The sequence below is a fragment of the Mustela lutreola genome, chromosome 7, assembly GCF_030435805.1.
Source record: "Mustela lutreola isolate mMusLut2 chromosome 7, mMusLut2.pri, whole genome shotgun sequence".
NCBI lineage: Eukaryota > Metazoa > Chordata > Mammalia > Carnivora > Mustelidae > Mustela > Mustela lutreola.
Genome location: NC_081296.1, coordinates 37,585,099 through 37,611,669, shown reverse-complemented (window position 1 = coordinate 37,611,669; position 26,571 = coordinate 37,585,099).

Here is a 26,571-nt window from a genome sequence, read left to right as displayed (position 1 = left end):
CCCCAACAGCCACAGAAAATGCAGGAGGCACACTCTTCACCATTCCTCTGGTGAAGTTGAGGCCCGGCGCCAAGCCCGGCCCAGGACAGCTCTTCTGTAGGAAGCTCAGCCAACTCGGGCTGTCTGAGAAAGCCCAGAACACTCGTGAAACTACCAGAAAATCCGAATGGAGGGGCTCAGTGTGACTAAGGAGAGAGAATAAAAACACACACACCCACTTGGCATCTGGACCCCAGGGGATACCATGCCCCGGATGAAGGAAGAGACCTCTCCCCTAACCCTAAGAAGCTCCTAGAACAATATGCAGGGAGGGAGGGGAGAATGGACAGCTGTTTCCCCATTTTTCTCACCTAAAACTTTGAGTATTTCCCGAATGCAGCAGTTGGTGTCATTAAGCATACAACTCAGGGAGTGGAGCATGGTGAATCAACTAATATTCAACTAATACCGCTGATGACATAGCTGGAGGGGGAGGGGCAGCAACAAGTGTGCTCCCCAGCCTGCTGTCCCTAGGATACCTTGAAAACCACCAGCGATTTATGGGGCAGATCAAAGTGACTATGTCTGATATCCTAAACATAGTCTCTCCACCCCAGTCTTTACCTACTCAGACTGAGGTTAGCCACGACTTTGTAAAGCCATTCTCTACGCTCTCCCCTTGGCTCATTGTCATTCCAAACCGGAAGTGACTTTGATATCATGGTTGCCATCACGATGCCCAGGAAACTGTGGTCATTAAGACGAGAGTTGGGTTGACCTAGATGAGGACACCACTCTGGGGTGCATTCAACTTATCAGATGAGACTTGTGATTCAAGACAGAGGCAAGAAATTATCATTCCTACGAAATAGAAGACAGTTAAACAATTATAATGGGATACCTAGTTATATGTCAATATCCATCCTCTTCCTCTTCCAAAGAGCTAGAATTATAGTCAGTCACATGGTTATTCAGCTAGGGCCACCTTTCCCACCCCCTCCCTTGCAATGAAGTGTGGTCACGGGACCAAATTCTCACCAATAGTGGATGTGGTATGTGTTTCTTTAAGCCCAGCCCACAGAACCATAGCGGGTGCTCCCCCATGCTCTCCTCCCATGAGCTCAAACTCAGACGTGTCTGGGACCCAGCTGCACCCAAGCAGATAAGTACAATGTCCTGGAACAGTGGTTCTTAATCTTCAGTGTGCATCAGAATTACCTATGGGTATCATTAGATCATGGATTGCTGCCCAACACACACCCCCTACCAGCAGGAGTTTCTGATTCCCTAACTCTGAGGATGGGAACCAAGGGTTTGCATCTTTTAATTGAATATTTATTTATTTACTAAGAGAGAGGGCACATGTGTGCAAGCAGTGGGAGAGAAGCAAAGAGAGAATCCTAAGCAGGCTCCACCCTCAGCATGCAGCCGCCGGATGTGGGACTCAATCTCCCAACCCTGAGATCATGACCTGAGCCGAAATCAAGAGTCGGATGCTTAACTGACTGAGCCACCCAAGCGCCCAAGAGCTGGCATGTTTGAAGAGCTCCAAAGTGATGCTGATGCCTGTTAGTTTGAGAAACACACTTTGAAGAGCAAAATGTCGAGGCAGGACAGGGAAAGAATCTCAATCCCTAAATGACCACATGGAGCCTCCATATACCTGAGATGCACATCTTGGATTGCTTTACCTGCTGTCTTTCTTTTAACAGAGAGAGAAATCACAAGTAGGCAGAGAGGCAGAGAGAGAAGGGGGGGAAACAGGCTCCCTGCTGAGCAGAGAGCCCGATATGGGACTCGATCCCAGGACCCTGAGATCATGACCTGAGCCGAAGGCAGAGGCTTAACCCACTGAGCCACCCAGGTGCCCCACCTGCTGTCTTTCTTAAAGCCACTAAAGTATTGGCAGGTGTCTATGTTTCAGAGACCAGCTTTACAGAATTAGTACAGCCATCATCTAGCTCATCCTCCTTGAATATAGAAGGGGATGCTGAGGCGCAAGAGGGAAAGAACCCACCCAAGGCCACACACGAGTCGGTGGGCAAGCAGAATGAGAACCCAGGTCTCCAGCTCCCACCAGGAGATGCTCTCTTTAAATTGGTGTGTCGGGGTAGAATAATCCCATCAGCTACCCCCCGCCCCCTGCCACCTCCCCAAGATGTCCATGTCTTAATCACTGGAACATGGGAATATATTATGTTAATATAGGAAAGGGGAATTAAATTTGCAGATGGAATTAAGGTTGCTAATCAGCTGATCTTAAAATAGAGAGATTATCCTAGATATCCAGGCTGTCACAATGTAATTACAAAGATCCCTAAAAGTGGAGTGGGAGCCAGCTGAGTCAATATCAGACTAATATATGAGGAACGCATGATCAGTGCTGTTAGCTTTTGAAATGGAAGAGGGGCCATAAGCCAAGGAGGGCAGGCCACCCCTAGAAGCTGGAGAAGGCAAGGATACAGATTCTCCCCTAAAGCCTCCAGAAGGGAATACAGCCCTGCCAACACTTTCATTTTAGCCCTATGAGACTTCTGACCTCTTAAGGTGTAAGAAAATAAATGTGTGTTATTTTAAGTCATCGAATTCGTGGTAATTTGTTACAACATCCATAGGAAACAAATGTGCTTGGGAAGTGTTCCCTGTGAGGGGTTGATCTTGTCCCCTGAGCCTGGAGCCCCTTGAAGGTGGATCTTTGTCTCCTCTACCCTCCACTGTCTCTGGCTGGGGACTAGGTCCCAAGGGAGAAAGAGAAGTACTCACTGTAAAGTCAAGTGGATAGGTCCATACGGCCTTCCCTGCTTTCCCAAACCAAAGAGACCAGGCTTCTGTCACTGTTTGGGACACCTTCTGACCGCTAACTCCTGTCACTAAGCCCTGACTCCGTCCAGAGATTGGATTTCATTTTAGGACCAGGGAGCCTTCATCCCATAAACATTTTAGAAAAAATGTTGACCCTAGGAGCAAGCTTAGAGTGTGGCAGATGCAAACTAGCCCTATTCCTATAGTCTAGTTTGTCATGTCTTATCAAGACCCCTGGGGACTCTGGGAGTCTTCGGTAGGCTGCTGCTCTAAGAATGTGCTCCAGTGCTCAGGCAGAGTCTGGGCTGTGTGGTGCTGGGGAGGAGGGCAGAAGTGAGGATGGGATCCAGGCTCCCTCTGGAGACCTGTCTTTAGATGTGGATGTGGGGGCAGCTGGTGGACCTGGGGAGAGCATTTGGCCTCTGGTGATAGAAGCACCGAGCTTGACTAGGGGCACAAGGTGTCTGGAGGACTCTGCTGAGTGGGGAGTTGTAGATGGAAAGAGCAAAATGTCTGCCGAAGGGGCAGACTGACATGAAACTCTCACTGGCTCTCACAGGACCCATCCAAGGAGCCCATCACCTCACTGCTGTGCCGATCCCACAGTGGGCTGCCTGCCTTGCCAAGGGCTCCCTCTGCTCTCCCTCATCCCCATGCTCCCAGTTCCTCAGCCCTGCCTGAGGCTTTTCCTTGCTTCCGGCGTCACACTCATGTCTGCCCACCCTAACCTGAGCTTCCTGAGGACAGAGTTTCTTCCTGAAAACCAACACCCGTGTCCAAGCTGGAAGAACTGGAGACAGTAGAGAGAACTGAGGCAGCCCCTGCAGCTGGTGTTTGCCAGCATTCTGCGGAGGGTCGGCAGGGGCAGGAACAGCAATTAGGAGCCCTGGGAGTTACACTCAGTCCTGCCAACTGTCTCCCTGTGTGAACTTTGACAAGTCCCTTTACCATCACCTGCAGAGGCTTCGTTTCCTTATATTTAAAATGAGACTATGAATCCATACATGTTCAACCACAGAGGAGGACTTACGGGAAGGGCCTTAGAAGTGTCAGGCATTCTTTTCAGCCCCCAAATTAGGCATAAGCAAAGGGGGTGGAGCCTGCATGACTGGTCAAGTTTCCCATCCCTGCTAGGCCAGAATGAGGGGGTAATTTGTCAAACTAGGGAGAGATAGATTAAACCCCAAATCCTATCCTAAAGTAGATTTCTGGGGCCAGAAATGGGGTGAGAGGTTGGAGCCTAAGGGACAGGGAGCCTTAGGGCTGTGCTGCCTATCCACCTGATCAAACAGCTCTGGAGGCAAAAACTGCATGGAATGACCTCTCAGAGGTCCGTATTTGGAACCAGCAGGCCAGGCATTGTTCAGACAGGGAGGAACTTAGCTTGTCAATCATTTACACCATAGTATGAATTCTGTGGTTGATTTACCCCTCCCCAAGGGTTTTACCTATCGCCTGAACTCTCCAAAATGCAAGGTTCTATCCCAGACATCACAGTGCAAACAACTGGCCATGAAACCTTCAGTTATGAAGTTACCACCCCACTGCTCTTTCAGCTTCACTCAGGTAAACTTGGGTCCCAGAAACACAGGAATGGCCTGAACAGCTTGCCCTTCCCACCAGGGCAAGTAGTGAATAATCATGCCAGGGAAGTAGTAAGTCTCCTGTACCCAGGGTCAGGTTGGGGAGGAGGGGATTCAGGACTTGGACCAGTCCCCTTACCTGGAGAGGAATCAGCCTTCTGAAGCTGCATTAATGGCAGTCAGAGTTCTTCATACCCCTGACAAGCTTGGATTCCAGGATTCTGCATTCACTACAAGCATACAGGGGCTATAAAGTGCTATGCCTTTTCTCCAAAGGTAGGTGTCCTGCCGCCCTCCCTAGATCTCCTGATACTTTCGTTCAAGGTTACTCTGCAGGAGAACACCGGGGCTGTGGGCCCAGCCCTTAGACTCCACTTTCTAGACACCCTGGAAGAGTCCCTGAGTGGCCCCCACCCAGGCTGCCGGTTTGCACCAGTCTTCGTCTGGCTTTGCCTGGCCATAGGCCTGAGAATGAATTCAGGGACAGAAGGATTCCCACGCCTCCTTCCATGCCCAAACTCCTCAAATTGCAAGGGGTGCATTTCCTTTCTTTGGAACCAGAAGGGACTGGCAGCTTCTCCACTGTCCTGGCATTGTTTGGATGGCAAATCATGCCAGGAAAGCCTGGGCTGGAATGAAGAGGAAAGCAGAGAGGAACTAACATTTTATAGAGTTCCACCCTGTGCTTAGAACTGAGAGGGCACTTTGCGAGCATTTGTTTATTCTTTCAATCATTAATTCATTCATCAGTTACTTCAACAAACAGCCATTCCTGGCCCTGCCTTTGAGGAAGCCACAGAATAGCAAATGCCATAAGTTATTTCATTACCTCTCACAAAATGCCTGTGATGGAGGTATTATTCTTCCCATTTTACAGATAAGGAAATTGAAGGTCAAAGTGGTTAAGCAACTGGCGCAAGTTTACCTGATTTATATGTGGCAAAGCTGGAAAACAGAACTAGGTTTAAATTCTGTTACTTACCCCTTAATACTGTGGGTCTGTTCTCATGCACAAAATGGGGTGCAGCTCCCTCTTTGCAGGGTGGTTGTGAAGTTTAGATATAAGACATGTTAAGTTCTGTGATGATGTGGATATTCTATATGTGGTTCATGGTGAAGTGGCTCTTGTGTTCCAAGTCCAATGTTCTCCCACTTCCTCACATGGCTGTAGAGACAGGCTGCCACAGAGCTGGACTTCATGGGCACTCAGGAAGGTAGGAGCCAATTCAAGGCTTGAAAAAACCTGGGTCCTGAGGGAACCAAATATTTATCAGTCTGGCATCAAGCAATAGTTGAGCACTGGCTGTTTATGCTTAAGATCTGAGAAAGAGACAGAACAACCAGAAGATACAATCCCCACTGTCAGAGAACTCTCAGTATCATTGGGGAAGCAAAAATGATACACAAAACCACATAGGACAGAGGCCTGGCTATGTGTCCACAACATAAATGAGGTCCTTAAGCAGGATCTGCCACTAGATAGAATAGAGTTTTTTTTAAGTTTAAAATTTTGAAATAACTATAGATTCCAAGAAGTTGAAAAAATAATACAAAAAGGTCCCAAGTACTCATCACCCAGCTTCCCCCAGTGGTATGAGGGAATGTGGTGATAACCATAGCAATTTTGAAACCAGAACCCTGGGGTGCCTGGGTGGTTCAGTCGTTAAGCATCTGCCTTCAGCTTGGGTCATGATCTCAGAATCCTGGCATTGAGGCCTGCATTGACTTCCTGCTCAGTGGGAAGCCTGCTTTTCCCTCTCCCACTCCCCCTGCTTGTGTTCCCTCTCTCCCCATGTTTCTCTCTGTCAAATAAATAAATAAAATCTTAAAAAAAAAAAAAAAAACTAGGACCTTAATATCAGCACAATACAATTAACTGGACTACAGAGCTTTCTCAACTTTTCCCAGCTTTGCATGCACTCACTTTTGTATGTGTATATGTATGGTTCTGTAAGTTTATCACATGTATAATCTGTATTATCACCACTCTGATCAAGACGCAGAATGGTCCCATCACCAAAAATAAGCTCCCTTGAGGGCACACCTTTAAACTGCCCAAATTATGCTCTGCTCGTAAACACTAAGCATGTGGCAACCCCGGTGCACTGTTCACAACAGGAAAATTTGCTGGGGTGGGGTGCAGAATCTGCTTATCCTGTCCTGCTCTACTCAGTGAAAGTAAGTTGGGGCCTAGGTGTTGAGGGACAGACCTCCTGGCATTGGCTGCAGCCCCCATACACAAACCCTACATAAAGAGGCTCATCTTGCCACTTTCTTGCAGGAGAAACATTCTGAAGACTTGGTCTTCCCAAGGTGAAGCTTGGACAAGTGCTCTGAAATTCAGAACTGTGGACAGATCCAGGGCGCCTGGAGTGACAGGGTTTATAAACGCAAGAGTAAAGACTGGGTGCTACTCTGGGTCACCTCTTAATCTGGAGATAAACTAATCTTGGATGAGTAATGACTCCCTTCCCCCACGGTCACAGAACAGGGAAATGAGAGGACATTTCAGGAGTGCAGATCCCTGTTTGACTCCTCTCCATTATTCAAGGCTCATCCTAAGTCTTTTCTGTTCTGAGGATCTCTCTTTGACTTTCCCACCTTGCTGGCTTTCTTCTCTGAATTAATTTACCCTAAGAGCTGGCAGAACCATCCAAGACAGCCTGGGAGCACACCGTGTGCTACTCTCTGCCTGCTCCCACATATGAAGCTGCACCCCCAGCCAGAATGTGAATGCCTTGGGAAAGGACCAACTTGTCCTTTACTTGTCCTTCCGTTCTTTTTTCCTCCCACACACTGTAGCTCCACACAGGGTTAGGTACTCAGGGTCTTTCTGGGGGACATGTTAGCCAGGGAGTGACTCTGTCCTGAACTTTGATTTCCTGGGTACGTTTTTTCTGTGTGTCGTTGTTGGTGCAGGAGACAGAGGCAAACTATAGGTTGTTTTCCAGAACTCCTCAGGGTAGCATCATTCCCTTTCTCTCATAATCTGTAAGGCCCTGACCCCTAGGTAATCGTCATCCCTGGTCTATGTTATGTCTGATGTTTCTGTCTATCTAAGTTGGCCTTCCCCAGCCACCTCTCTTACTGTTATCACTGGGAAACCCTGTCAGGGAGGCTGCACTGGACCACCCAAATGGCCCGTGCAGGTTATTCTCCCAGCTGCTGGGGGGTGGTTGTTTGATAGCTCTCATCTGTCCGCTCTCTGCGGGAATTGCCTCTACTGAAGAAAGTGTCCTTGTCCAAGGTCACGCCCAGTCCCCAGGGTGGTGACCACACAGTGACTGGTCAATGACAGAGAGTAAAGGTCCAGCTTCCTCATCCCAACTCAAGAACGCTCTGAAGGATCATCCCAGCTTCCCAGGTCCTATGGAATCAGCGGAGGTCTTCACTGAGGCTGTCCTGCAGCCTACATTCTCCCACGACTCTCCCAACAAGCATCGGTCCTGAGACCACTCCCTACTAATCATGTCAGAGTCTGCTTCCAGGTGAACCCAACCTACGATAGCACTAAATTCTTGGCACCTTGGGATTAGGCTTCCTGCTGACATTTCTCCCCACCATCTGACTCCATGGAGGAGGGTCAGTCAAGAATAGAGCTACCCTCATATCAATTTCCCCCAAGTCTCCTAGAAGAGTACTCAGTTCACTCTCTAGGGCAATTCTCAGCCTTGCTTCTAGAAGCAAGCCTTCTTTGATCTCCTTGGCTCACCTGGTGTAATAAAATGGGCTTTGAAGGCAAGTAGATCACGGTTGGGGCCCCAGCTCTTCCATTAACCAGATAAGTAACTGGGGCCAATTATCTGATTTCCTCCAGATACTGTTTCCATATCTAGAAGCAGAAATGATAATAAAAACACCACAACCCTGTTGTGAGGATTAAGTGACATGACATAAGGGAAATTGTTCAGCACAATGCCTGGCATGTAAATATTAATCCTGTCTTCTTTTGGGTCTGGGGGCCCTTTCCAATGAATTGTCAATTCCTGCTTTCAAATTAACCCAGTATCGAGCATCACAAGCACAGATGTGATAGGTATTAGTCTCTAGAAAAAGCTTTGAGCATCACAAGCACAGATGTGATAGGTATTAGTCTCTAGAAAAAGTTTTGAATTTCCCATGAGATGAAGCAGGGAGGTAGGGTCCTGAGCTCTCCCGGTATGCTAGTCTTGGTTCTCATGCTATTGGAAAATTCTTGACATCTAACAAAAATTCCTCAGGGCATGATGAAAAGCAGATGTTTTTATTTTATCCTAAGGGGAACTGGAGCCCAACCAGACCTCCTTTGATAATTGGCTGGAGCAGAGGCTGTGTTCCCTAAAGACACAGGACCTGCCCTTCTTCCAAAAAATAGGGAAATGGATTGAAGAGGAAGTGGTACCTTAAATTATGGCAGCTTGGGCCACACAACTGGGTGCTGGCATCTGGAAGACAGGACGTGGACAGAAAAATCAGCCCGTTAACTGTAACTCAGCCCTAAAATAACACCACTAAATATCCAACTGTCCAAACACCATTTCTTCCTCAGATGCAATGATCATCCACTCCCCTCCACCGTCTCCCCGCTCCCTGAGCCCCATTCCCCTCCCCATTCCCCAGGGGAGCAGGAGAGGCCCTGACCTCCCCTGGAGCTGCTGGCTCCCCTCCAAGCAGCATCCATGGCCTGGGCGGGGGGGGGGGGGGGGGGGGGGGTGCAGTGTGGGAGATGGAGGGGGGTCTGGGGAGCCCAGAGCAGGAAGCCACACACTCGGCACACATTCCAGCTCCAGCTGGGTCTTTTCTGACAACCTTGGCCCAGCACACACCGTCCTGTGACACATGCGCTGGGCTCAGAGAATGCTGAATTCAGCCCCAATTAAGGGGCCATCTCAGGGCAGGCTGCCGGCACCAGCAGCTGCTATTTTGGGATTTGGTGAAGACATTATCTTCTCTCTCCCCTTCTCTGTCTCTGCTCTCTTTTATTTTTCTCCTCTCTCTCCCTTCTCTCTGTCCATTATCTCAAGGTTTTCTCCCTGAGTATTCATGTCCTTTCATCTCTTGGCTTCTCTGTTTCTCTATCACCCTGTCTCTGTGACTGTATCTCATTCTAGGTCTCTCCTATCAACCAATGCGACCAACACTCATTGCCACTGGGCTGGGCTCAGGCTGTGCTCTGGGAAGGAAGTGATGTGCAGGGCCCTGCCCCCAGAAGCCCGAGGTCTGGTATGCTTTTCAGTGGCTCTCCCCACCCCTCCCTGCATCTTGACCAGCGCTGCTCCCCCTCCCCAGCAACCCCAGGGGTGGCTTCTGCAGCCATAAGAGAGAATTCACACACTCCTGCCCTCCCCACCCCGGATCCATATGCATTTTCTATGTCCTCAGTTTCCCCTCAGGTTTCTACATTCTCAGCCTGCCGTTAGAGGTTACGGAATTTCCCCCTCCTCCCCCAGGCTCCCAATTCCAGCAGTAAAAGGACTGGAATTTCCTGGATGGGTCTGTGGCAGCAAGGGCTCCAAGATGCCCAAGGGGCCCAAGGCCCCTGGCTATGCTGTTCCTCCATCCTGGGCCCAGGGAGATCTGGGCCAGGTCCTGCAGCATAGGACTGTTTGGTCTATCAAGAGATTCAGTACTCATAGATCAAAGCCTCTTCTACCAGAGGAAAGGCTTCCCTGGAGGGCGCACGGCCAGCATCCTGCTGGGGTTATGGTGATGCCTACCCAACCAGGCTTTCAGCCTTCCAAACCTTACACCTATTGGGACCTGCTCACTTTCCTCCTTTCTAATCTCCTGCTCACATCACCATCTCCTGCTCCAGCTCCTGCAGCCCTGGCCACCTATTCTGTGTCCTTGGCACCGAGACTTCCCACCCTGGCACCTGCTGGTCGAATTTAACTTGGCCTGTGTTCTTTGGTACAGGGTGTGGAAGAGCGATATTTAATAAAACCCACCTGCGAACTCTCTTAGACCCTTCCCCCTGAGCATCTTCCCTTCTGAGGTTTCCCTGGGTACTAAGAATAGGGGTAATGGTAACTTCTTATGCACATTATTCCATTTTTAGATTAAAAATTTTTTTAAATTGGCACCTAGTATTGTGCTAGGTACTATTAAACATTTTCAGATGCATTATCTTATTCAGTTCATAGACTAGCCTTTTGAGGCTTTGGACCCCATTCTAGAGTTGAAGTTCAACAAGGTTTCCCAATGCCAAGTTATAGGAATCCAAGTTTCCTGGTTATATAGCCAGGGCTTGTTCTGAAACCCAGCTCCTGCCTGTAAATCAAAGATGAAAAGAAGAGACCTACAGATCTTGGTTCTTCTCCCAGGGAATGCTTAAGTCCAGATCCAGGGGCCTCCCTGACTTTAGCAGCTGCACGAGAGGCACACACAACTCTTCAGGAAAGGGAGTCTTGGCCACTGGCCCACTGAACAGGACTCAAACTTGACGAGGACCCACACCCTTTGCAGAGCAGAGAAGCCCTTGCTCCGGCCCAGGGTGGGCACAACTAGTGACAAGTTCTGAAGGAGAGCCCAGGGTCAAGAGAACAACTTTTGGGGGGAATAAGGGATGTCAGCCAGAGGCTCAGGGGAGAGGGCAGCAAAGGTTCCCAGGTGATGGGTGGGACAGAGACCTCCATCTTGGAAGCTCCCCGCGGTTGGGGGGGACAGGCAACGTGGGGCCTCCCTGATGATCACTCGGTCCCCCAAGCCTATGACATGAGGGGGGAGGTGTCTGAAGCAGCCTTTGGAGCTGGGGAGAGAGCTCAGCTCTAGGAGAGCACTTTGATAACTCCTTTCCTCCGTGGCTCGTTCAGATCCCTCTGCTCTCTGCTAGCCATCCTGTTGTTGTCAGGATGTGCCAGATGAAGAAGGAGGCAGGGGTGCACAGACTGGGCCAGGCTACCTGCGAGGGAAGAGCTGTGCTGCCCTGGTATGGGGGTGGCAGGAGTAGCCTCAGGCAGGTGCTGTGCAGACTCAGGGCCCCAAAGCCTATCCCCAGCCCAAGCCCAGCCCAGGAGTCTAGAACATGGACCTCTGGTGCCCCAAGCTCCCAAGATGGCCTAACCCCTGTCTTGCTGGCTTCAAACCAGAAGACAGTCTCCCAGGGCCAGACCTCTCACCCCCTTAGACTTCAAGGGATCCCCTTCAGCTCTAGCAGCCCCTGACCCTGGATCTAGAACATCTTCGCCCTGGGGGCCACATTTCACAGGTCATTAAGTCCTGTAGATTCGAAATCCCTTCTCCTAGTTCCACTCCCTCTGCCTGATCCAGGTCTTCCTCATCTCCTCCCTGCACCGTCACACACCATCTTCTGGCTTCTGGTCTGCCCTAGCCACTCCAGAGCCTCCTCTCCTACTCAGCTTCCCTGTATCCCTCATCCCCAGCCGTGGGGATACACCCTTGCCCGCCTCTCCAGGCTTGTCCCCACTCTCCCCAACAGGCCCCCGGGACCCAAGCACACACAGCCACTGCCATCCCTCAAACACGTCCCCCTGTTCTCACCACTAGGCCTGAGCCACCCTAGTGACTCTGCAGGGGACAGCCTCCCGCCCCTCCCTAAGTGCCCTGCTCTGCTCCCATGTCTCCGCTCACCTTCTAGACACCAGTCAAGCTTCACCTCCTTCAGAAAGCCTTTCCTGGCTGGCAGGCCCACGTGCTGCCCCGGGCTCTCTTTACATGCCCTGGGCTCTTGTGTCCCGGTCTTTGCCACCCTGGCTCGTCACCGCTGGGAGAAGCGTCTTCCGCAGAAAACCACGTCTTCTGGAAGCGCAGGGACCCCTCTGATTCCCCTCCCGCGCTCCCCAGCCCAGCGCAATGGGGATAAGGGAAAAACAGGCAGCCCCTCACCACCTCCTACCATCTGGCTGTGGCAGCAACACACACACACACACGCACATGCACACACGCACCCACACGTGCGTGCACACATTCAGTTATATGCACCATGCAGGCACACCAACGCGCAGTCCTGTATACACACACAGATGTACGCGAACAGATGCCTACGCCATACACCCCGTTCTGCACACATGCAAACACACACAAACACACACGTAGTCACCTGAGCCCCTACGGTTGAGCTAGTCTGAGGGCCAGGCCAATCAGGAGGGTTTCTCTGAGGAGGCGGGATCTGGACCAGGTCCTGGAGGCTCGTGTGCCTGGTCTCTCCAGGGCGGTGGGTGCGGGTGCTCTCGCCAAGCCCAGGCTAAATGACTGCAGGGGGTCCCATCCATGGGTCTATGCCCTTTACAGTTTGTATTGCCCTTTCCCACCTGGTGGGGCCCTCAGCGCCGGACCCAGTCACATGACATGACTTGGCCAATGGGATGCTAGTGGACAGGTTCCAAGCAGAGGGCTTAAAATGGGCTGTCCCAGGCACCTAGTTGACTCCGTTAGTGGAGTGTTGGACTCTTGATATGGGTATTGTAAGTTCGAGCCCGCGCTGGGCATTGAGGTTACTTAAAAATAAAATCTTTAAAAAAATAAAATGGGGTTTCACACTGGAGCCTGCCTTCTTGTGCTCCATCATCCCTGTGAGAACAGGCCCCAGCTGGACTGCAGGAGAATAAAAGACATTTGGAGCGAAGTCAAGTCATCTTAGTGTGCCCAGCCTGGGCCAACCTAGGTCAGCCCATAGCCAGTCCACCTCCAGGGCTGTGAGCAAGCCCCATTGAGACTTGAAGAACTTCCCAGCAGAGCCCAGCCCAAACTGCTGACCCATAGAATAGTATATTCAATGCTGAATTCAATGCTTAATTATTTCAAGTCACCAAGTTCTGAGAAGCTGGTTCACAGCATCATTGTGACAACACAGTGACTAGGGCCAAAGAGATCAGCCTCTGGAGGGGTAGGCTTATCCACAATGGTGCCCTCAGTGGGCTGGCAGGCAAATAAGGAGTCTTAACAGAGTCCACCTTCCCTCTGCAGTCACCCACCGCCCCTCCATTCCAGTCCCCTGGTGCTTCGCCAGGCTTCACACCTGTCCCGGATCTGTGCAAAATCTGCCCCCTCCTTCTGAAATGCTGGTCCCCACCTTGCCCTCTTTGGATCCTGTTCACCCTTCAAAGTCAGGTCCATACCCTGGAAACCACTGGGGGCTCACAGACACATAGCCCCCATAAACCTCTGGGAATGAGGTAAGGTAAAAGTAAGGAAAATCCTCCATTTGTCTGTCCCTCCCTCCCTGTATTCCACAGTGTTCTGCCTGTAGCTTAACTGAGATATCTTCTGCACAGTAAACAGGCCCTGCCTGGCCACTGAGGGAGCAGAGCCATGCAATCCTAGATCTCTCAGAGCCTCAGAGCATGGCCCACTCCCCCAGAAACATCTGGGAAGTGGGCAAGGCACAGAGATGAATACACTTTCTAGCTACTGATTTTGGAACAACACGACCAGATACTTTGTGTTTAAAAAAAAAACAACAACCAAAAACCTAAATTGAAATCCAAACACCTATTTTCAGTCCCCTGTCTTGCTTTGCAACATTTGGCAGGACCCTGTCCCTCTCTGAGCCTCAGTTTCCCCTCAGGGATTGTGCTGACTCAGCACCCTGCTTGCTGCCAGTGCTGAGCCCCAGTGATGTTTACCTCTGTGTCCAGGCCTCTGGCTGCCTGCTCTGGCCTGGTTCCTCCCACTCCTCGCTGGCCTTGAGCTTCCTGCCTGCTGACAACTCTGGCCAAGCCTCTGGATGGTCATGGCTAATGAGCTGGCCTGGCTTCCTTTGACTGAGGCTTCCTCCACTTTCTGAACCTACCAGTGGAACTGATGAGGCCTTGATGTTGGGAGTCCTGTCTCCTAAAAGATCTGCTGGGCAAGGCTGGTCCCTGCCTGCCCAATAAGGGAGGCCTGTCTATAGGAAATTCTCTCTTTCTCTCTCTTTCAACTCTTCTCCCTCTCTCTGTCTCTCTCTCTCTGCCAAACACACACACACACACACACACACACACACACACACACACACACACCTGGTCCAGGCTCCTCTCCCAGAGGTTTCTTCTGGGCCAGTAGGAAGGAATGCTGATTGCCTGTATTTCCCCGGCTAGAGTCAGATGAGAAGAGACAGAAGGAAAATGGTCCAGTGCAAAATTATCCAGAGAGGGGAAGACCTTTACACTCCAGCTTACCAAAAACAAGGATGAGAGGTTTCAGAAGCCAGAGAGCCAGAGAGCCAGCCCAATCCATGCCTAGAGAGCAAATCTTTCTGGGATCCAGTGTAGGAAGGGAGGCAGGAGCCTTGGAGCTAGATCATAGGCTCAGCCAATGTCACTGTTTGCTCCAACCTTACTTCTAGGCTCTTTCTTGGAGTTGGGAAGCTCCTGAGATGCTCAGATCATGGGACACCAGGAAAGAACATGAGATCGAAATTCACAGAGAGTCTGTGGCTGGGGCTGGGGCTGGGCCTGCAGAGTAGAAAGTCTGCACTCACATCCACCCACCCCCCAGGCTTTCCAGGTACCATCCAGCCCAGGAGATGACAGGCCAACCCGATGGAGTCTCCGGCTTTGCTTGTCTGCCCTGCCTCCTTCCATGTCTGTCACTCTCTCCCGCAGAGAAGGCTTGAAGCAAGCACGGAGAGGCTGTGGGTGGGCGTTCACTCACTGCTCTATTCCTGCACCATCTCACTCCCCACCTTCATGAAAGAGATAGAGATTAAGAAGCTGGAAGCTGGAACTAGAGCTTCTAGTTGGGGTGTTTGTCCTCAGTACCTCCGTGTCTTTGGGAATTCCACCTCCTCTTTCGGAACCTCTGAATGCCTGGATGTCTCTTCTGCAGACAAGAAGTAATCAAGCCCATTCTGCCCAGTGGCTGCAGGGATGGGAGAAGGTCCTCTACACACATTAGACATTGGCTTCACTGGGACCAAAGACTGGTCCCCACATGCCTTGGGACTCATTGTGGGGCATGCCTCTCCCTTGCAGCCTCTCTGCCACCTGTGTTCTGAGCAGCACAGCCAGGACCTGGTCTCTGCCCCTGCCACTCTGCCCCTTGTCATGTGTCCCCATGCAGCCAGTAGTCTCAGCGGTCCTCTGGGCCAGCCCAGGACAGGGTTGTCAGCGAGCTAAGGAAGGAGGTGTTCTGGGCCTTTCCTTTGGAAGCTCTCTACGTGGGATATTACTAAGTGACAGGGCCATTCAGAGAACAGCAAGAGCCCAGGGCAGGACAGAGTATGAGCAGGAGCTGGCTTAGACCCTCGGGGAAGGAAGAGGATTTTGGAAGGTTTCCTGAAGGAAGGGGAGAGCTTCATGGGAACTTAAAGGATCCAGGTGTTGCTACAAGGAACACTGGCCTGGCCAACTCAGGTCACGATGCCCAGAGACAAGAGAACCAAACACCAGGGGAGGTTCTCACTGCCCATTCCAGATCTAAGGAGCAGAGACCCCATGCATAGAAATACAGCAGCAAGGAGGCAGTGATGGCTGCGGGGAGTCTGAGCAGAGCCACAGTGGCACTGATACCCCCCAGGAGTTCCCCTTCTCATATGGCCACAGCAACTTCTGCTCCAGAGGAAGGGGCCCAGGGCTCAAGCTTGCAAATGGCTGCCTGCTTCCACCCTCCAGCTTGCCTGGAATGAAGGCCACTTATCAGCCCTTAGAACACAAGGCATCTAACTTCCAGTCAGGCTAAGAGGAAGTCAAGAATCCTGCTCTGTCCATAGATGATCTGAGTCTATCAGGACAAATTACCCCTCAGAACTAAGCGCTCTACACCCACAGGCCATCTGAGATGTATAGACCCAGTGGGGGCAGAATGGGGACTGTCATACCCAATCTAGAGATGAGAAAACTGAATCCCAGGGAGGAGAAGGGTTTGACCTAAGTGTCAAGGCCCAGGACTAGAAGATGGACCTCCTGTTCCTCAGTGGAGTCAATGCAGACAGGTTAACCAGATACCCTGGGTCAGTGTAGACAACTGGATTGCCTGCAGCCAAAGAATTCACAGTGGAGTAAAATGTGCATGGTGGAGATGCGAGCCAACCCCTGCCACATGCGAGGTGTCATGCTGGACACTGAATAGGAACCCATTTAAGACCTAAATCCACCCTATGAGTTAGTGATCCTCAGCTCCATGACATGGAGGGGTGAAGGAACAAAGGGTTGGGGAGTCTGTGCAGCTTTTTCAAACCAACCAGGAGGAAAGGCAGTGTTGGGGTCTGAACATAGTCTTTTCTGAGGCCAAAGCTCTGCATCTTTCAGGGACCCCCCGCCACCACCAGACAACTGTCTGCATCATCAGAAATGGTTGGACCAGGGAAGGAGCAGCCACACACGGGGGACAGGGGAGATGGCCCTACTCCCAGTCCCCCACTTCAGTTTGGCTTTCTCATGGCCTCCCATTGTGCCAGGCCTGGCACCCCTGGGAAATGGTTTTGAGAATAACACCACCAACAGCAGCAGCATTTGTTACTATCACTGCTATTGCTTCTACTATGACTTCTGAAACTTTCTATGGGAAGTACTTCACACACAGAAGCAGGTACACATGCACTTTACCTTCAACATCTTGTTTTATCTCCAAAACAAACCCTTGAGGTAGGTCATTTCTTCATTTTCATTTTGCGATAAGGAAACTGAGTCTCAGAGAAATAAAAGTAACTCACCAGTCTGTCTTCAACAGTTTGTATTGTCTACACTACCCGGGGATTTCAAGTAGAAAGACAGACATCTTTCCAACAGTGGGAATTGCCTGGGAGTGACACAGCTGTCTCTGGAGCCCCTGCCAATGAAGTGTTTTGGGTGTGCATTGGGGGGGGGGGGATGGGGAGCACACAAAAACACAATTTTAGTTACTTTTTAAAAGTTAATATTCAATTTATTAAATATACACCTTTAAAAACAGATATTTTCTTTAAGGGTTAAGTTCTGCTTACCAATCTTATTGTTCTATTTATAAATGTAATAAAATAAGAACAAGGCCTTCATTTTTCTTCAATTAAAGTTTGATTAACTCAAGTTGAAACATTAAACTTCCTTAAACAGCCAGTGCCATTTACAATTTAATTAAGTTTGTTTAAACAATTTCAACTACATTTGAACATTTCATATATTTAATTTTCTTAAGTAACTTAAATGTCTAATTGAACAAGTCTAACCTTTGCATCACGTCCTTTGAAAAACTGTTGTAAATTTAATAAATTAAATTTATAAATATACTGACTTCAAAATTATTTTAAATATTGGGATACTGCTAACAAAATTAGTCAAATTATCCCTTAAAGTTACTTGTCTACAGGCCTCTGGTTACCACTAAGATGGACTAACCATACTTTACCCTCTCCCTCCCACTGACTGAAAGCAAGAACCCTGGAAAATAAATAAAAGCAGGTGGATTGGAGAAAGCAATAAACACTAATGATCAACCAATATGGCTATGTGATTCCTGGGTTTCTTCCTTCCCATACCTCCCAGCTTGGACTCTAGAAAGCCTGACAAAAGTCTGGCCAAAAGACTGGGGACAGGGACCTGCAAGATGGAGAGTGGGGCAGAGAAATAATCTCAATCATTTCTCTTTTCCTTTATAGGGTGCACCACGAGGAAACCCCAATCATGAAGCCATATTCTTGCACTGTTGGTGGTGCAGGATCTAAAATTCTGAGTGCAAATCATTCTCTCTGGCTGGAGAAACTGATAAAAAGGGCCCCTATGGAAAATGTGGGGGAGTTCTGTTTAATTTTTTTTCTCTTTTTTATCCCACTGTGGCCAAAGGAAATGTGTGACAATATGGAAATGCTAAAACCCCAGGTTCTAGCCCACTGACCAGGAGATGGGAGCCAAGAGTGTGAGACAGTTATGGAGAGCTGGAGAACAGACTCCCTTAAATCTGTGTATGAAGTCACCCACCCTTGAGCCATGAAAGTGTAGAACTAACTCAATGCAAAAGGCAGGGAAAGACTTGTGGTCTGAAACAAATAAGGTTAATTACAAAATGCCCCAGATTACAAATGAAAAACCAGGAAAATTTCAACTACTCTCAAAGGAAAACATAGATACTGATCTCCAGATGACCAGATCTTGGCATTGTCGTGCACAGACTTTAAAACAGCTATTATAACTATAGTTCATAAGGTAAGGAGGGATGGTTGTGAAATGAATAGAAAGATTGAAATAGTCAGGAACAAAATGAAAACCATCAAAAAGAACCAAAGGGAAATCTTACAACTTACTTTACATAATTAAATTTTATAATATAAAAATTCAACAAATAAAATTTTAAAAAACTCAAATTGCGGACTCAATAGCAAAATGAAGATGACAGAAGAAAGAGTCAGTGAACTTGAAAACAGATTCATAGAAATTATCTAATCTAAACGCAGAGGTTAAAAAAGGATTGGAAAAATAATGAATAGAGTTTGAGGGACTTATGGGACATTATTAAAAATCTAACATTCATGTCATTGGAGTCCCAGGCAGAGAGGAGAAAAAGTTTGATGCAGGGGAAAAAAAAAAGAAGAAGAAGAAAAAGAAAAAATCATGGCTGAAAACCTTCCAAATTTGGTGAAAAGACATGAATTTACAGATTCAAGATGCTTAGTAACTCCCCCAAAAGGATAAATTCAAATAAAACCTGATCCAAACACATCTTAATCAAACTAATGAAAATCAAGGATAAAGGAAAACATTTTTGTAAAAGCCAGAGGAAAGTAATACATTACCTACAGAGGAACAACAATTAAGATAACTACAGATTTCTCAACAGAAACCATGGAGACCAGGAGACGGTGGAACAATATCTCTCAAGTACTGAAAAGAAAGAACTGTCAACCCAGAATTCTATACCCAGTGAAAATACCATCTCTAAGCACCCCTCCCCCAACCACCCCACCAAAAGATATTTCCAGAGAAAGGAAAACTAAAGGAATTCATTGATAGCATGCTTGCTCTAAAAGAAACATTAGAAGGAATTCTTTAAGAAAAAGGGAAGTGATACCAGAAAAAAAAATTGGGATTTTAGGAATAAAGAAGAGAAATAAAACTGAGAATAGTTGGGTAAATATGATAGACTGTTCCCCCTCTTAAGTAGTTTAAAATGGGTATGACTGGGCACCTGGGTGGCTCAGTTGTTAAGCATCTGCCTTCAGCTTGGATGGTGATCCCAGGATCCTGGGATTGAGTCCCACATGGGGCTCCCTGTTCAGCAGGAAGCCTGATTTTCCCTCTGCCTGGTGTTCCCCCTGCTTGTGTTCCCTCTCTCATTCCCTCTCTTTGTCATAAATAAATAAAATCTTTTAAAAAATAAAATTAAATAAATAAATAAATGGCTATGACTACTGAAAGCAAATACAGTGACATTGTCTGATGGAGTTTTTGGTGTATACAGACATCCTGTGTACAGCAGCTGCAATGTATGTCTGCATGGCTAGAAGGGTCATATACTTCACTTGAGGTAGTAAGATACTAACTCTAAGTAGTTCATGATGATGAATTAGGTATGTGTACCACAATCCCTAAGACCACCACTTAAAAAACATAACAAAAAGATAATCAAGGAGCCAGCAGAAAAATAAAAATGGAACACTAAAACAATATTCAAATAATTCAAAAGGCATAAAAGGGGGAACCAATGAATGAAAAACAGAGGGGATAAGCCAAAACCAAGCAATAAAACAGTACATCTAAATCCAACCTTCTCCACAAACATAACACATTAAATTGTTTGAACATACCAATTAAAAGACAGAGATCATCAGATTAGATTTATAAAAAGCAAGGCCTAACTCTATGCTGTCTATAAGAAATTTACTTTAAGTATAATGACATAGATAGGTTAAAAGTAAAAGGATGAAATAAATATATCATGGAACATTTTTTTTAAAAACTTGAAATGGGGCGCCTGGGTGGTTCAGTGGGTTAAGCCTCTGCCTTTGGCTCAGGTCATGATCCCAGGGTTCTGGGATCGAGCCCCACATTGGGCTCACTGCTCAGAGGGAGTCTGCTTCCCCCTCTCTCTGCCTGCCTCTCTGTCTACTTGTGATTTCTCTCTTTGTCAAATAAATAAATATATTTTTTTTAAAGCTGAAATGGCTATCTTATAATCAGGCAAAGCACACTCTTGAAGAAGAAAACTTAGGGATAAAGAGAAATACTCCAGAATGATAAAAAGATCAATTTATTTGGAAGATGTAGCTATCCAAAATGTGTATGCATCAAATAACAGGCCTTCAAAATACACAAGGCAAATAATAATAATAATAATAATAGAACTAAAAAGAGATAGAGACAAATCTAGTCATACATTTTTCTTTTGAGACTTTAAGACTCATTGCTCAGTAACTGATGGAAAATAGAAAATCAGCAAGAATTTGGAAGATATGAGCAACACCACCAGCCAACTTGAACTCATTGACATTTAAAAAACACTCCACCAACAATAGCAGAAAGTACCTCCTTTTCAAGTTGCTCGTGGATCAACCCCTATAAATCATATCCTGGGTCATAGAACAAACCTCAATAAGCCATTAAAAATCGAAGACAAACAAAATGTGCTTTCTGACTCTAATGGAATTAAACCAGAAATGAATAACAGAAAGTCATCTGGAAAACTCTCTAATTACTGGAAATTAAGCAACACGCTTCTAAACAATCCATGGGCCAAAATCTAGGAGGTGGAAGAGTTGGGGTGCTAGCTTGGGAAGTCTGGTCCAGGAGCCCACACTCTTAACTACTAGCACATGTGGCCCCTCAAAGTTTCTTAGAGCCTTGAATGCCACGTTAAGGAATTTAGAATTTGTGCTGTATTTAATAAATCAACATTTAAGGAGTTTCATACATAAGGCAGAACGCTTTCGCTACAGATTAGTGGAGTTGGGTAGTGTTGTGGGGTGGTGGATGGGCAGGAAAAAATCTGCATTCTGTCCCACCAAAGAGGCAAAGTGAAATGAAAGAATTTGAATTTTTCCAGATGTCTGAAATGAGACATTTTAGAAGCCAGGCCCAGCCTCCCTATCTCACAGAGAACATTTTCAGTCTTTCTGGGATCTACGCGTGCTGGGTGAAGGGGCAGCTCCAGAGGGAGAAACCTACTTTAGTCATCAGACGGGGAATTTTCTGAGGACATAATGCCATAAGAATGGGGGTTTCCCAAGCCACTGACTTGTGGCTGTGGACAAATAACTTAACCTCTCGGTGCCTCGATTTCTCATCTGTGCAATGAGGAGAGTACCAGTTCCCACGGACCTGGCTTTGGGCTGAGCTGCCTGGAGAAAAGGCTGACTGGGAGTTTGAACATCGGCTCCTGGGAGTTGCTGTGGGACCCTAGCTGGGAGGAAAGCGGGGTCTCTGGTTTGCAGCGAGGCTTTGGAGGAAGGTTTCAGCATGATGCAGAGTGGGATTCCTGCCTCCCCGGCCCGGCCCGGAGTGGGGGCAGGGCGGGGCACATAAAATATTCTCTGCAGAGCCTTTGATCAACGGCCATGACAGGGAGGGTTGAATTCTCTTTGAAACAGCAGAAAGATCAATCCCCCTTCTTATCTCAGCCTCTGCGCAGGGACATCACGTGCTCCTGCCGCCGCCGCTGCTGCTGCTACTCCACAAGACCCGAACAGAGGCAGCGATGCCCAACCCAGACCTGCGCCCCCACCTCGGCCACCCTGTCCACGGGGTGGGGGGTGACGGTGAGGAGCAGAACCCACCCCTTGCAGACCTTCCCCTGGCCAGCCCACAGAGGGAGGAGAGGGCAAAAGACTCCTATGCCCCCAGAAAGTAAGAGCATCAGCGATTTTTTTATTAAACTTTCACTAGGGGCCCCTTCACCTGGGCATTTCCCCTCTTTTCTTCAAAGCCTGGCTTTAAAACATCACCTTTTACTGAGATCTAAGGACACTAGGCCAGGAGGCAGGAGAACGGATTCTAGCTCTAGGTCTGTCTTTGATTTGCTGTGTGACCTTGAGCAAGTTACTACCCCTCTCTGGAGCTTAATTGCTCTGTGAATTGGAATTGCTGTAAATGTTTTTCAGGGTTCGATTTCAAATTCTGGGATCAAGACCAGTTTATGGCCAGGGTCAGGGTCAAGGTGGGTTCAGGTAATAGAATGGTCTTCCTCAGATCCTGTCTCAGAAAATCACCCCCCTAACACTGACTGGCTCCATGTTCTTGGCCCAGTGTTTTTCTGCGCAATCCCATTAGTGGAAAGAAATGCTTTGCCAGCAGAGAAGCATCCTGAGTCTGTGGGAAGGGAATGACTGTGAACCCCGCCAATACTGATGTGGCCCCATAGTGCTGTCCCTGGTACCCTGCTCAGTGTTGTCCCCGTAGGCGTGCGTGTGTTTGTGTCCATACACTTGAGATTGCATAGAAGCCAGGTCCTCCGGATGGGCTTAGGGTTGTGTGTTGGAAAGCATAGAAGTGTGAGTGTGCAATGTTGTATGATTCCTGTGTGTTCATATGCGCATTTTGCAGGGCTGCTTGTGTTTCCGTGAATCTGAATACGTTGAAGAGTGGATTTGGAAGCATGAAGTCTTGCATTTCAGGGGGGCTGATATACTCCTGAATTTGAGGGGTGTGGTGTGTAGTTCTGGAGTTTCCTGGGTGGGTGGAGATTCAGGGTTAGCTTGGGAGCACTCTGGGGCAAATAACAGCAAACAATGGCTCGGGCTGTGCCACACACTGTTCTGAGCACTTTATAGACATTATTTAAACTTCGCAATAATAGATAGCGTTACCCCATTTTACAGGTAAGGAGACTGAGTCTCCTTAAATTAAATTAAATTAAACCACTTGCCTGGGTCACACCACAAGTAAGTTGCAAGACTAGGATCTGAACCCAGATCTGTTGAACTCTGAAACTCATGCTTCTCTCCCCCTATTTTCCTCAATAGATTATCCCTGGGAGGGGGAGAGTGGGCTCATTTCCTGCAAAACACACACTTACCAGACAGATGTGTTTGGAATGTTCGAGACAAGCATTTCATTCCACATAAGGAGCTTTACACCTCTGGATTTAAGATCCATGACTTGCTGGTGGGGAGAGAAGAGAGAGAGAAGGCAGAGGAATACCACCCCCCACACGCCAGGGAAGGCCTCCTGGGGAGCTGCTGGAGAAAACCCCAGAGCTTTGAGGCAGTGCGGATGTTAGCTACAGGTCTTCACCCGCACCGGGGTTCCTGGTTCCCAGGGCACAGGAGGGGCACCCAGCTGGTTCTGCAGCTTTGCGGGGGAGGCTGCTTCATAAGCATCCCAGGGACCAGGTTGCTGGGAAGAGACCGGTGAAGTGGTGAGAGGCGCCGGTGCGCACAGCTGCTGTGGCCTGCCCTGGGAGGCTCTGCTCGGTCCCTTCCCTCCCTGATGCAAGCAGCAGGGAGAATGCATTATTTTTTCATTAAAAATTCATTTTGGAACAGATAGCCTTCAGAGATGTAATTAGCCACATTATTTCTCTCCATTAGCAGTCCCTGGAGTTTGCTGGAATTTCTTGTCCTTTTTCCTCCCCATTTCACTCTTTCCATTGGCCTTTAAAAGCTACATGGTAGCACTTCTGCCTCCCTCCCCGGATCCTCAGCACCCGCTCTGGATCTGGACAGAATACCGGAATACCAAGTTCAGAATCTGAAGAAGGAGTGATGGCTGACTCCCTCCTCCCCAGTGGGCTGTGGGATCACAGTCCCCTGAGCCAGCAAGGGGTTCACTCCTGCAAGATGCCCCCACCTGCCAGTGTGACAGAGTTCAGCTGGTGGCAAAGCTGGGTGGAGGTAGGAGGTTCCTGACTCCCCACTTACTCGCTGGGTGATCCCAGGCAAGTAACTTAACCTCTCTGGGCTCCTGCCGTCCTCACAGGTTGGTCCAGAAGAGCACTGATGGTTGTTAAGCACTTCCCCTGAGGTAGATAACAAAGGCCCTGTGGTCTGGATGTCTGAGGACAACAGGGGACTTCTGGGGGCCAAATGATCAGGAGACATGACAGCCATTGCCATGGAGAGTCAGAGCTAAGCGCTAGAAGTCAGGAGTCAAGGAGATCCATGATGAGGACCCCCAATAGGGAAAGGCCCCTTCAGAGCAGCAGGGAGTTCACGGGGACTCAGGCCTCGCTGCCCAGGGCAGAGTGGCTCTCTTTTGCTGATTCTGGAGGATTCTCAGCCCTGCGTTGCTCCTGTGGGTTATTTCTGGTGCATATGACCAGAATGGGAGGTCATAGATGTATCATTTTCAACTGACTGGAGGGAAGTGGGGTCTCCCCAAGACCTTAATAATGACCTAACATGCAGCGAATGACCCCTTAGCACTCTGACTGGCTCAGCAGACTTCAGCATGGCTGGCTACTTCTCTGGGGGATTCTAGCTACCACGGTGCTCAGAGGACAGCCACCTGCAGCCCAGCTCCCCGCTCTCTGCTTCCCTCACATTAGTGACAGATGACGTGCAGCTGTCTTCAGCTTAGTCAGAAATACCGCACTCCATGGGGGCGAGGCCAGGAAACCTGCTGTGGGGAAGCTAAACTTATCCCAGTTCCTCACAATGAGGGGCAAAGAGAAAAATGCAGCCTGAGCATAAAAGATCATTGGCACTCTGCGATGAGATAAAATGCGTGTGATTTACACCAAGAACTAGCATGGCTGGGACATGGACGGTAATGGGGAGATGTCCTTTGAAGGGGCTGGCAGATCGCTGTTATGGGGACACAGTCCCATCACATGGCACAGAGTGGTGGTATGTCGCGTTGACATAAGGAGCTCGAGGGAACTTAATTTCTAATAATTGCCGCAGTCCGCTTGGGTAGTAATCCTGGTCCTTAGGTTCCTGGAGAAAAGCAGAGCAGCAGAAACTGACCAGCTCACAGGATCTTTGAACTTTCATACAGATGTTTCGAGAAGCCTCACGGAAGCAGGCAGCCCCTTAACTTGAGTCTAGTTCATAGTGACTTTTATGGACACATCCGGGCATCTCTAACAAAAATAGAGATGCTGAGGTTAATAATAAACAGCATGGACTGCATGGCTCCGTGCTCCATACCCAGGCCAGCCTCTTTACACACACAGCTTCACTTACCCTTCAGTTCCGTGAGGTAGTATCACATCTCTCCCTTCCCGTGACCCCCCTCAGTAAGGGTAAGAACAAAACCATGTTTAGGGAGGAGGTCCCCTGCATGGAGGAGAGCGAGTTGTGCAGCAATGCCCACCACCAGGAACAAGCATCGCGAGATGCCAACCCACTCTGTGGTTTGCAGGTGTCAGCACCCCCAGCAAAGACACTACTCACACAGGCCCCGGAGAAAACAAGGAGATGCTCACGCCAAGAGACAGATTGGGATCCACTTCAGCAGTGGGCATTAGTCCCCTGTGGCCAGTGGATCTGGTCCTCCAGCCAACACAGGGCTATGATCTGCACGCAAGTCTCTCCTGCTGCAGACAAAGGACCTCTCTCCCTCCCCACTGGGAAGAGATTGACCAGGCACCACTTAACCACATACTTAAGAGGAACAAAGGAGCGCGCATTGAATTTGGAAGAGGGACAGACATTCCCGCAGGAGGTGATCTATCCAGCCCAGGCTGTGAGGACTCCCCGTCTCTTGGTAAGGAAGTGTCCCAAGCCCAGTGCCCACTCCTGAGTGGCCAAGCAGAGGTGGAAAGCCAAGGTGGGAACTTGGTGGTCCCTAGGTGGGACCAAGGTCACATGGTTGGTCGGGCGGCATGATCAGGATTTGAACCTGGGTTTTTCTGGTGCCAAATCCCATGAACTTTCTGCACTTCTTTTTTTTTTTTTTTTTTTAAAGATTTTATTTATTTATTTGACAGACAGAGATCACAAGTAGGCAGAGAGGCAGGCAGAGAGAGAGAGGAGGAAGCAGGCTCCCTGCTGAGCAGAGAGCCCGATGCGGGACTCGATCCCAGGACCCTGAGATCATGACCTGAGCCGAAGGCAGCGGCTTAACCCACTGAGCCACCCAGGCGCCCGAACTTTCTGTACTTCTGAAGAGAGAGTCTTTGCCAAACATCTTCCACACCTTCCCGCCACCTTCCTGCCTTACCACCACCCCCTTCAGCCAAAGGACAACCCAGATTCTCCCAAGAGAAGATGGGCTGGGAGCCTTGTTCCCTCCCAGGACTTAATGCCAATTCTAGATCTCTCCAAGCTTTGCCCATACTCCTCTACCAAAAATAATACTCGATAAGCTGGGATTCTTGTCCCCTGAAGAGCCCCCAGGCACAGAAATTTACAACTGTAAAACTGAGCTGCTGTCAAGGAGGGGGAAATGCATAAAAGAAAAATGATGGGGGGGGTATGTAAAGAATTTGGGGAATTACG